Source organism: Anopheles moucheti, chromosome 2, assembly GCF_943734755.1.
Source record: "Anopheles moucheti chromosome 2, idAnoMoucSN_F20_07, whole genome shotgun sequence".
Lineage (NCBI taxonomy): Eukaryota > Metazoa > Arthropoda > Insecta > Diptera > Culicidae > Anopheles > Anopheles moucheti.
The window spans coordinates 61,228,960-61,242,735 of NC_069140.1; the positions used below are offsets into that span (position 1 = coordinate 61,228,960).

Genomic DNA, 13,776 nt, shown 5'->3' on the forward strand with positions numbered 1-13,776 from the left:
GCGTTACCAATGCTTTCATCATGGACAAGTTAGCGTCATTATGCGAAGAATGTGGTAAGTTATTCTACGATTTGTCTAGCGAATGCTCCTTTTCCTGTGTGACAACGAATAAGTACGACCTACATTGACGACTTGGCTCATAAATATTCATAGCCTTTCGGTTGCATCGGGTACCATACTCCAATGATTGATTAATTAAATGTAGAATAAGTAAATCTGCATCATAATAAAGACCACTACGAAAGACGCTCAGGGCATAAAATCGCTAAGACAATTGTTCCTTTGATAAAGAACCCATAAGGAATAAATTGGATGCATAATCGACAGCAGATTTAAAGCGCTGCGCTGGGGAAAGATCACATGATTTATCGTGATTTATCAAAGAGAAAGTTCTCTTTGATGTGTAGCAGATCTGATTTCACCAAAACATGATAATTTTTCCTATTCCCAATCGTTGGTAGCCCATGACTTGGAACATTTACATGCAATTTATCCTCGTGCTAAACTCTACACCATTTTCTATGGTGATCCAGAAGGGTTATAATGTTGTTGGTGGCACGTCGGTTTCTCACGGTCAAGGTCAAATCCCATTCTCCGTAATACGGATTTGAATATTCTTTACTTCAAAGATAGGATAAAAAAAGCCAAAGCCAAAGGTACAATTTACCAATTCATACAACTTTTAATGCGTAGTGCCGTAAAATGAAGAAGATTGTGTACTTATCGATACCGATTAAGAGGTAAGTTGAGGTGGTGTACACATCCAATTTATCCCCATTTTCCTCGTAGCAAATTCTAAATGTCTGCGTATTTTTCATTCGAGAGGATCGGTACCAAATCTTATCCGTACCGTTCTCTCATACGCAGGATTGATGTTTTGTTTTGTATGTTACATAATACATAAAATTTACAACGAAGGCGGAAAGTTTTGTTGCAAGGGAACCATCCGGATTGGAACTTACATCCTCTGAAACCTGTATCACCACCACAAAAGCCTCTGAGACGTCCATTCAGGATTTTATATCAAGCGTAAATGTAACGCAATGAAAGTACCTCGTATGTAGGTCCTTATTTAGTGACACCAAAATTACAAATAAAATCTTAGTTTAAAATATTAAATGCACCAGCATATTTTGTATGTAATACAACGTGCCATACTTCAAATATACATTGATTGATCCATTGACATTTCTAATAATTTTTTAAATTTAGTCCAATAGCATGTGTATGTATCTAATTTTCCAATTTATGTAAAACCAATTGCCGTCAACATTTCAAACAAGAATGCAGTTTACGTTTTCTTTTTCAATTTGTATATTTTTATCAATCTTGGGGCATCGCTGAGCATTGTGATGAGTACTCCGAAACTTGATAGATTTCTGGCGATACGCTAATTTTACTTTTTAATCAATTCTCAATCGTGTAATTTGAGCACCGTCTTGTAAACATGTTTCGTTTTCAAAACTGAGTATTCAATATACTTGAATATAGTTGAAGATTCGCAATCAAGCAGGATGGGTATTCGGGGATGGAGGAGTGCAGCCTTGAACCGTATTTCCCAAAATGGGATTGGTGTCCAGGCCATGTCAGCACGACGTACTCCAATATGAGTAGCCCAAGAAGGAGAAGTACCATGTGCATATTTTCTTGCATTTTCTACACAAAGAAAGGAGAACGTAAATGGAAGATGTAGCTTAAGATCGCGATGAAACTTGTTCAATATAATTTAATTCAATTTGGGGCATTTTAGTTTTCAATTTTCTTTTTTTCGTTTTTTCTATTTGTGTGAGATTGTGTATGTATGCATGATGAAAAGATAAGGCAACGTAGGCACAGGAAATTAACTTATTTTTCACCTTCCGGTGTAGCTACACATAGCATTTCATTTTTGAGTGAAACATAATGTAATATATGGTTATTTTTCTAATCAAAAGCTAGAATGCTTGAGATTTAGTTTTAAATAAATATAAACCGATATTTCTTTTAACCGCAAATTCAGTTGAATCATATTAAATTAAATGAATGTTTTAAATAATTCTTGGAATATGGTGCTTGGTCCAGATGCACACAAATCCAGTGAAGTGAATCATGAAGGGGATGTTCGTAGCCATTTTGTACTTGATTTTATGACACATACACAAACCATTTTGTCGAAACAGACTCGGTACGTTACGAGTTTGTGGGATAATTAATTTAGATATTTTAAAAATTATGCATACTATTTTTAAAAACAGTTCAATATTATAAAAAGATCATCAGCAACGATAAATGCTAAGTGATTATCAATTGCTCGTTAGATTTTCTTTCCAAAGGTATACGGTGAAATACTGCGATGTTTCGAATCAATTATAACTGTTTTGTAGTAAAAGAAAACTGAAAGTAAAACTGCTAATATGCACACACGCACTTTATGATTCACGGTACTTAGCCAAATACCGACCAAAATGATTAACAGCAAAACTTCTCCCTGTGACCTGTCCAAACTGAAATCCACCCTTTCGTGACACCTCGCAAGGTTTCTCCCTCCAGTTTCTCCAGTGCTCGAATAAATTACCATTTCTGCCGTTGAGGTAGCTGATCGTCAAAAGCGCAACCAAAGCAACAACACCGTTTGTTTTTAGCATGGGAAAATGTTTGATTCAAAGGCATGTTGCCTATTTTTCACGGGTAGATTTAGCCGTGCGACCGTTACGGGGTTGCCACCGTAAGCTTGGCTATTGGCCAAAGCTGGAGAAAGTGACACTTTTTTGCTCACTACAAATTCAGTGGAACATGGGCTGCTATTAATTATGTTTTCTTAATGCGGATGAAAATACACCGGACCGGAGCGTTTGCGAATACAACACGGTCAAGCCGAGAGCCTCTCGTTCTACAACTCATAAATCATTGCTATCCTACACATTGTGGTCTTTGCTCAGGGTTGGTAGCAGCTAGCGAGGGAAAAGGAAACATCAAACTTCAAAAGGTTGGTGCGAAAATGAGGCTCAATCGTTGCTAGGAGGTTCAAGCGTTGTTAAATACTTTTCCAGTCCTTTCACAGTTCGCTTGCCATGAGAATATAGAAATGTCATAGAAAATATATGGATAGGGTAAATTTATTTAAGAATTGCTTCATACTGGGAAAACTACAGAAAAATTTTTATAGATATTTCTTCATTAAAAATTTCAACAACAAAATCAATTGAGACTCAACAGCTTCCATGTTCTACATAACCCATAATTTTGTTGAAAACTCGAACTATTGCTGGAACTATTGTTTTGAACTTTTGTTCTAAATGGTAAAAAGAAACAGTGGGATTGATGATTACATTTTGGTGGAACATTAGTTACACAAAATTTGAAAAAGTTGTACTTGACATACCAAAATCTTTCTTTATTGACTATCGTTTTTGTGTAACTTAAAAATACTAATGGAGCAGCGAAAGGTTAGAATAACAAATAAAAAAATGATTTATTTACATCCTCAAAAGTACAAAGCAATGATGGACCAAACACTTTAAAACTTATGGTCATACATATGTAGGTACGCTGATTTTTATAATCTTATTGCCGATTTAGACGAGAAGAGATCTTTTTTCAAGGGTGTTTCCGCACAACATAGACAAGTTCCATTGTGATTTAGAAAAACCGAAGTCCATAATAGCTTACCGGATTTGACAGTCAATTCGCAAAGTTGGAAGAATGCCATAGAACTTGCCATCTAAAGATGGAATAGAAGGTAGAAAATATCTCAATCCGCTGCTCAAGTGAATATAAGAAATGCCTTGTAGACATGCTTGGCTACGCTTCCATCAACATGTTTTAGCTGAGTAGGAGTTGGCTGTTCGCCACTTAATGTTCCTCGAAATGACAGAAGAAGATAGCAACTATCAGTAAACCGTTAGGGTCATCATGAATTGGGTAGATCAGTAAAGCTTTTTTAAATGTGAATTCAACAAAAAAATTGCAAATAGATTAGTCGATTCGCAAACCAAACGACAACATTCTGAATTATGACTTTGGAGTTCTGGGTTTACACACGACAAGATCGGTACCAAATTCCATCTGGCCCAATTCTTCACTGCATTGATTGATTATTCACTTCGACGGTAAAAATAAGTCCGATAAGCTAGAAATGACAAGTCAGATATGCCTCAGATTCTCACAATGCAACTTCACGTTTCTTCAAAGATCTTCTATAAAGCTCTGTAGTTGGATAGTCGTGCTGGAAAAGTTGTGCATAAATGCAGATTTTTGATGGAAGACATTAACAATGAACAACTAAAGCTTTCTGTTTGTGAAAGGATAGCAAAGGATTCATGAATCGCAATTTTCTACTTTATGTTACATTTTTATTGTATGCCGCAATAAATGAAACTTCATGGTCATGAATTTAAAAACTTAGGGATAGCGAACGTAGCTTTGTTATAAAATTAATTCATTTTTTCTAAGCCCCCAGTTATTTGCAGTACTGTAGCATCTCATTCATCCAAGCTTATTATTCACGCCTCGGGAGGGAAATTTGGCTTATTAGTGACTGTAACATGTTCATTTATTCCGCACGCCATAACTCCAGCATCATAGCTGCTAGCCCATAAAAAAGAAATCTTCAAGGCGACCGGAAATGTGGGGAACACATAAATTATGTACCAACTGTAAAATCTTCAAGGGAGAGGGCAACGATCGACCTGGGAAGAAAAATACATTCGTTCGTTTTAAGGGGATCTTCACCACAAACCACACTTGGAACCACTGCCGGAGTGACTTAGGAATGCTCCCTTAAATCACCTCTACAAGGACTTCATCCATTTTCGAGGGCCTTGCCAAAGAGCACACTGACAAACTTTCCAAAAGAAACTCGAAGCAAGTGCGTAAAACCGTCAAGCCCTCTCAAAGAACCTCTACGGTAGAATAGCTATGTGATGGTGGTGAGGAGAATACAGAATGCAAGTGAGGTGGTACAGTCTGAAAGGTACTTGAGAAAATGACGACAACTCGTAAAATTTCGGATGGTTTTCGTAGGTTACAAAATTGAAAAGAATCGCATCAAGCGTTGAAACTCCTTTGCCTTTTCTTCGTTCTTCTGCTCACGAATAGTCTACTGGGACAACAGTAACACTGCGACGATGCATATAGTACATTTTATCCGGGCTCCTTTTATTAGTAAATATTTGGCAAAAGTTGTAGATATATCGAATTTACATCTCCCGTTGCAGTATGTTTCGATCACCAATCGGAACTATCGCCTTGTACGTGCTGTGGTTGAGTAGAACAGATAAGGTCTTGTTTTGTTTATGTATTTTTAGAGCTCTTTACGATGATGACATTCGTAAACGGAGATTGAGAAATAAGAACATCATCAGACTTTAGAGATAAGGGTTCAGTTTAATCTCGCAAGATATAAAATGCAACAGATTTCATCAGTTAGCTCGATCAATACTGGATCCTTTTCGTTCCCCTTCATCCGTACCAAACAAGGTTGTGCAGGCACCCTTCTCTAAAACTCCCATCTTTACGGCTCACTCAGGGAGTACGCTCTTTTACGATATGTTGAAAATTGTCGATGACAAAATCCAATGATTACATTTTTGTGTTTTTCTGGGTTTTGCACGCCCATGAGATTTGCACGCCAGCGGGTGAACGTTGTGGTCTTATCACACTTCATGTGTAGGATAAAAACACTAGTTTTCTCAATTGTAATCAAGGATAGTCAAAACCGCGTGTTTTTTGCTTGGTATAACGACGACAACTATTCTTCACTTTATATCTATCATTACAAACATAATGGTTTGAGCCTGTTTATACCAGTTCCGCTATAGCGCCGTAATACACTCAATATCATGTTTAAAGAACTTGTGCAATTTATTACACGCTGATATCTTGTTCGAAGAATCCCCATGATGGTATATACTGCTGATAAGGTCAATGCAGCTTAATACTACGTGTCACTGTTAAAAAACTATTGTATGCCGCATTAGTAAACCTGCTGTTAAATGGTAACAGGTGTAATACTTTGACACGTTGATGGGTTGTAAGAACAATCGAAATCTTATGCGAAAACTCTAATCATTCTTCGAGAGCAACCACAATATATCCGGTGAAACCAGTATGAAGATCCAATATACCAGCTTCAGTATAACGAATTAACGTACTAAAGTAGGACAAATCCATGTAGAAGATCAGCAAATGAAAGTTTTTCAACATATCCAGAAATTATCGCTTTGCATTTATGTTACAATAAAGTATATTGAACGCAGTTGATAGAAACTAAATTGGCATGAGAGTTCATGCCTAGTGAATGTTGCGACGCGATACAGCGATAAAACACTTTCAATAAGTTTATCTTTTAAATTCTTGCCATCTAATAACGCTCCGTGCATGAAGACGCTTACTGCATTCTTGATGCCAATAAACAAAACAGTGCATACAGCAGTGAACGGCTTGTCTGTGTACATTCCTTTGCAAACCAGCTAGCATCAGCCACAGGAAAATGTTTATATCCGTCCAATAAGTTTACGGTGTTGTTCGTTACAGTTTTTCTAGCATAAACACCATGTTATGGTGCTTCGCAACGATGACTAAAGGTTTATTTGCTTGCTTCTAGATTTGACTCAATGGGGTATTTATTCCCCTAAAGATTTTACAGTACATCAAATTAGGATTGCTTGTTTGCACTGCACAATATGATAATCTACATAATGGTGATAATCTTAGCAAAAGCTCTATCTTAAACAAGGTTCATGCGAGACAGATGTCATGCGTGTGTGGTAATCATGTTCAAAGTCTAGGAAACTAACAGTTAGGTTCTTAGATTTACGGATAGCATACAAGACACTTTTCCAATCAAAGTTGTTCAAGCCGACGAGCGTACTAATCTCTCACTGATGAAGAAGAATCTTACTCGCAATTAAATAGTAAAATATACTTGACATATGTTTATGTCAATTAAATGTACATTTTCAAAACCTTTACAACTAGGCCATTGTAAACATGTCACAAGTTAATACCATGTGCATGTATAAAAACTGTTAATAATTATGTATGCATCTGATACCTGTACAGCCTTAGCGCAATATTTGTTTGTTCGCATGCATAACTTTTATTTGACTTGATCATTAGGTAATTCATAAAATGTAAAAAAATCACAGAAACGTCCCTCATCAAACTCGTTTACATACGAAACCACGGGAAACTATGGGTTCGCTTAAAATGGCATCAAATTTGAACTTCTTGCTAACACCTGGCTCGCAAAACCTCAATAAAAACTTCACACATGATTCGTAGACATATTTCTGCGGAAAGCTGGTAAACGAATCGATAACACAGCCTCTTAACTTTTCAATGCTCGTGTTGTATTGCTAAAAGCCTTCAAAGACATTTCGGAAGGAGTTTTCGCGAAAGTCAAATAGACCAGGAGACCCTCTTCACTTGGGCACTTCCCAATACGGAGGACCTCTTTACCACGGTTGAAATGACGGGTGAAAGTTTTGCCATTAATCTGAAAAGTTTTACCTCTGCTATCTCCTACCAACCTTACCGCATTATGGTGGAGGTGGTACGATGAAACGCTCGATAAAAAATGGAAAAAATAAAGGCATATGTTTAAATTGCCTCTTCTATGCATTATTGTCGTACAGCAAGTTCTAGCGACGATTAAGTGTTTTGTTCAATTGTTCGTTCACACTCGCATTCAATTCAGCTCGTGCGTTATTTAATGTTTCAACATATGAAGTTTATTCATTTCAGAATGTTATGATCGTAATTACATGTTATGCGAATAAATAACACTGCGGCTTTCGGCGTTAATTTGATAACGAAATTTGTCACAATTAGCTTAAAACAGAAACTCACCATGCTTGATGATGACGGTACGTGGTACATGTTTTGTACTCTGTTGGTGTCTTTATTCAACATGTTCTATTTTATCCGATGATTAATTATGGTTGGTGATGAAAGTTCCATGCATGTGTATGTTTTAACAATCTGCATCTTCTAATCATTTGAAAACAAAATAATATAAGTAAATATATTTATATATCTATTCATTTTGATAAAAACCGTTTACATTTGAAGAAATTATTTATGAAAACAGATGCGTTGTAAAAGTGTGGTAAACTTATATTTTGCCGTCATAGCTTTGTAGATCATTATATTCCGAAAAAAAAAACCGGATTCAGGACATCCGTTTCGGGGTTTTTTTTTTAAGTGGCATTCCCCGCGGCAGTAACTTGGAGCCGGTACTGTATTGATTATTTATTAGCAATGTTACTTGTGTGATCGCTGAATCGGCCTATTCTACGCTGACGACATAACACTGTTCCAGCTCGACGAGCTACTGATTGTCGCGGTTTGCAAAGATCCATTGACTGTTTCACTATCTGGTGCCAAAAAATGACCTGTTGATTGTTGTTGATAAGTTAGTGCTGTTGAGTTACCTTTGATCGATATTTTTCATCAGTTAATGCTAATACTGTGATATTGTAGATAACCCTAACAAAATGTTAGGATTTATTCGTCGTCAAAATGTTTTTAAATCGAGCGAACTCCTCAACCATCATTTTTTAAAAACTCGATTTAAATCGCTAGTGCGTTCTGTGCTTGAAAACAGTTTGGTTGTGTGGTGTCTATCGCAGATGTATGGTCTAATTAATAATGTAATTTGAGTAATTAAACGTAACTTTTCGTCTATCATATCACACTCGTTGTTTTCTTTATAGTCCCTCGCTAGTAGATGTTATAATGTTAAACGATCGTTCATGTGCAAATTTCTTCCAAATCAATCCAAAGCATTCGAAGTTCCAAAGTGCCAAACATATATACAAATACAATTTGTATTAACATAATTTATTTTAACACCGAATAACTTTGTGATTTATTATGTTGCAACCGCTGTTGTTCACTAAATTACAATTGATTTTGTATTTGTAATTGTTTTCATCTTGATGACAGTGTATTAAAATATTACATGCTTCCATTCTTAGCACTTTCAACATTATTCAACCTATTTTATGTTTAGATAAATGCGAGGAAAAAGTATTTTTTTCTCAACAGGTTTAAAACTATGCAGTGAAATTGCATCCAAAAAACGACACAATATGACAAATATGATCGCAACAAACAAACACAGATTTATTAAATGTATTCTATTAACTTTAAAAAAGTGGTTGGATTAAGAGTTCTACCTGTGCTTTAGTATTAGTATTTATATTCGAAAACAGTACAATATTTCCAGTGCAGTCCTAAAATTGTTTATGCACAAATACAAAACATGACGTTCAACATGCGCGTGGCTGAAAACCGCACTTAAGCTGAGTGGTAGATCACGCTCAAAGATGTGTTCGTACGACGGAGAATAACAAATACCCTGTCCATCCAGTAAATTCCGTTAACGTTAAGAGAAACTGATACGAAGTAAACATCAGCAGGAATGCCGGGAGAGTAAGAGAGCGATCGCAACGCTTTACATTTTTCTCTTGGATCGTAAGGGTCAAGTTGTAAACTTTGAGCCAGACGCAGTCGACGCTTTGAAGGCGTTTTCGATTGTGTATTCGATTCGACAGCGTCTTCCAAACTACGCGTACAGTGTTTTCGTATAATATTTCGTATGTGATTTACTGCTTCTAAAGTTTCCAAAAAAAGAATAGTTGAAAAAACGGGTTTAAAACATTTGCAAGCAACAAAAAACCATTAGAGCTTGTGTAACTTAAACGCCAATTTTTATCGCGGTGATCGGAAGGTGCCGCGGCACGTGTGCGTGTAGTTGTATCGGGATCATCGATCTACACTTGTTCGAGCGTATGTGTCTAAAGTGACCGATCGTACCGGTAAGACGAAGCAGTGACGTCATCAACCTACAATCTTTGTTTATTCATACTTCATATGATTTGCTTTTGTCAAGAGTTTATTCAATGATTTGGCATATACATGTTTGTACAAGGTACTGAAACACCACCATATTGGATGTGCTATACAGTGAGCAGAGTTTAACGGTAGTGAACCTGCAATGATTGAATCTGCAGTAAGTGTAACTTTCCAGCTGGGTACGAACCCGTTTGTCCAGTAGCTGTGAAGTTTCTGTCATGGATGATCGACAAAACACAATCTCGATAGGAATGCGGACAATCCGTTGCATCCATGTGTGGTTGTGTGTGTGTGCGTTATTGTTCTGAATTTTTTTAATTAAAAATCTGGCAATGGTTTGGTAGTCCCATTAAACTTACGCGTAGGAATAATCGAAATCGAGGATGGAAATAAATTCATACGTTGCCAAATAGTGTACACCAGAGATAGAATAAATTAAAATAAAAAAAGGTCATTCGATATTTTTAATACAAAGTGTACTACAATGTGTGCAATGAGATATTGAGCTCGATATTATTTCATGCCAGATCCCGTGTGTGACCACAAAGAGGCATGTTTGAAAATTGGTTTCGTGCTATTGGTTCAGTGAGTAGTGAATTTCATATTTGTCGATAGCATATTTGCACAAAGAATTTGTGATATGATTTATGTATGCGTAAATTTGTAGCAAAATAGGAATACGATGTGATAGTTGCGTGCAAATATGTGATTTAAACGGAACATAAATATAAATCATGATCCCCAAAGCAAAGAGTGAAGAGGATGTATTAAAAGTGCTTGATGGCAAAACGTGCTCCATGTTCCAGTGTAAAATGTCATTGAATGTAATATGTTACATTGATTCGAGCGTAAAATTAAAAAAAAAACTGAACACACGAAAATGAGAAAATTAAATGTGACGAGAAACAATTAATTGTAATTAAACTCTGATTTTACAAATGCACAAACCGTTAACGGCTTAATCAATCGATATTGATTACTAAATGACATACATGACACACATACACACACATACATATACCCAACTATTGCTACAATCAATATCGCAATACGCGGAAATATACAAATTATATAACTTCAGAAACGACACATGTGTCCCACGTGACACGAATGTGAAACCTAAAGCTGTTTGAAAATGCCTTGTACAAATGTTATCAAAGTGAAATGTTCATACCTTCACATTATCGATTTTTATTAACGAAGGAACGTCCAGGCCGTATATCTAACACCACCATCGTGTTTAACATGAAGATAAATCAAATCCTGTATCAGGGCTGTTTCTATTCTTGTGCTAGCTTCGACAGGTTTTTGATTCATTTTTTTCAGGTTGATCGACATTTCAAAGTTATCTACGCATTATTTTGCAATAGATAAATCGTGGGAAATGTGTAAATGTACGTTGCGGGAGAAATTTTCACTTGAGTTACATTAAATCTCTTACCACGTTTTTACGAAGCTGCACGGATATAGTAAATAGTCTGTTTTATCGTCGATGTGTTTAACAAATACGTGAACGATTGAACGAAAGTTCCCTGTAGAGGGTTTAGGTAAGAGCAAATATGGTTTAAGCTTCTCGAAAAAATACTTTGCACAAGAGACAAGAGACTTATTACTTAATTCGACACGAAATAAATAGAAATAGCATCTATATAGAATTGTTCAGAAATTCCTTTTTCGGGATATTTTCTGAATAAGAATCAGATTTTTTGCATATCTTTCTAAGTTTTTCAAACTTTGTCATTATTTGTCATTTGAATTAACCATAGCTAAATAGTAGGTACAACGTACATGAGGTTACGAACCAGTCGAGATTTGAGCATTTACCGGTAGTTGGGAATGAGTCAAATATCATATAAATACACATTGTCTAAGTTTTAAAGCGAAACTGACATTAAATTAATATTTTGAAAATTCAGAGTATATTCTACATTACAATCGAAGATGACAACAACAGTGGAAAATTAAATATTGCATAAAAAGACTTTTTTTTTAATTTTGTTATTATGATAAATAATCCTATCCATTTACTATCCAAACTGCTAGCAATTAAATTGCAATTGCCATGCCATTTTCAATTGCTGGCTTGATTAATTAATCTGCATTTTGCTATCTTGGTGCGACCGACTAATACTTATTTTGAAATATTTCAAAGTTCCTTCGGTATGGCACAAGCCGTAAGTAAACAAGACAACCAAACGCAACGGACTTAGAAAAATCGCCCTGTCCTCAAGGAAAATTTGAACAAATTCTACAATTCATTTGAATATTCCAATAAGCAGCAATAAGGTTCAAGTGCAGTTACACTTTTTTAAAAAAGTTTTAGTAAGTTTGACGAGAGTCACAATGAAAAGTGCTATAAGCGACTCGTAAGCCGTATTTTGCCAACCACTACCATAAACCAATCCTGTGACTAATATGTATATTGTTAACTATATTGTTTGATCCATTCTTTGGTTTTACTATTGTTCAATTTGACAAAATTGCAGTCGAAATATACTAAATGGTTCAAATGACATCTGTTATGCTCGGTGAAATTGTCTTTTGTTGAAAATGCTATGGAAAAAATATACAGAAACTGCAAATATTGCCCAAAAGTTGCCTTTTTGTATTAATATTACATCATTGCAATCATCACTACTTCGTTTGAATGCAGTTGTGTTCCCTTTTGTTATTCTCTTTTTATTCTTGAGGCTTGGTAATAGAATGTTTCTGCATATGTTCCATTATTTACCGCTACTATTAAATCCAGTCGATTGTTTTTTATTCGAATCTGTTTTGCCTTTACCGCTTTTATGTCCTCCTTTTCTGTTCTATGATTTAAGAGCGCTAGCGACCATCTTACGCTGTATGTTAACTGAGCACGAATCGGAATAACAAACACGTGGTATCCCTTTTACCATAATTTATGGAGGCTCAGGTCTGAAAACGTTTATTATGGACGATCACCTTTTCCTTGCGAACTCATCATTATAATACAAGTCCACAGCCAAATGAAAGAGCATGTAAAACTGAGGTCACAAAAAATCAGGTACAAACAAACATACACACTTACATACATACATAAGCAAACAGGGTCATGACAATCTGGGCACTGAGTGTAACAGTCATCACGTCCCACTGAGGTTAGGCAGGTTAGGGTGTGGATCGATTTTTTGGGAATTTCGTAAAACGTTCTGTACCTAAACATTGAACTACCTGTAGGTTTTCATAGCTTTGCTGTCACGTTTTGCAAATTGAAAGCTCTTAAAAATGTGTGTCTGGTAAGCCATTTTCAAACGATGAACTCATTACAATTTTCTGTTCACCAGCAACATTTGTTTGAGAAGCAAACATTCGTCTTTCCAGTTTACTATGGAATCATTCGTCTTTTTAATCAAGGTTAAGTTGTTAACAAAGTAATTACCATCATAGTTCCTTTGAAACTCTTTTAAAATGTGCACTACAAATGCTGCTATGGATTGAGCAAAACTACAATTTTTATGCTAATAACCCATAAACTAGAGCTTAAATTCTTCGCGATATTCTTTATTTAAGCACGATATTTCCTTACCTATTTTTAGATCGATTTTAAGTAGATTTCTGCAAATAGTTCAGCATAAGATGCTAGCTCTATATCCTTACGGAATGAACACCTCGACCCAATACATCATCTTAGGTATTTTTGTTGCTGTCTGACTGCATTTTCTGTATGTTTTTGTAACCGTTTGTTCCTCTTTATCGCAAATGTTATGTTTTAATTTATCGTAAACTAAAACTCTGAACGATTAGAGTTGACACAAGTTGTATAATCGTCATGACTCTAGGATGATTGAAACTGTGGCGATTAAATATTGCAGTTATACCAAACATACAATTCTGCTGCAGCTCTGTTGATCAAGGAGAGAGAGGACGAGCATGAGAGAAATCAATCCATTTGGAAATTCGCCATAGCTCGTA

At 35.8% G+C, this 13,776-nt stretch overlaps 1 protein-coding gene across 2 annotated transcripts in view; it reads left to right on the top strand.

The window, feature by feature from the left end:
- The first annotated feature begins 9,532 nt into the window (after positions 1 to 9,532).
- Positions 9,533 to 13,776, top strand: part of LOC128296844 (CD151 antigen-like) — a 31,771-nt gene continuing 27,527 nt past the window's right edge. Inside the window, exon 1 of one of the 2 annotated variants that reach the window (XM_053032345.1) lies at positions 9,533 to 9,803. The gene's annotated coding sequence lies outside the window, so the exon portion shown is untranslated. Of the gene's footprint in view, positions 9,804 to 12,774; positions 12,869 to 13,776 lie in introns of those variants that run through there. The other variant, XM_053032347.1, reaches the window with a different exon arrangement.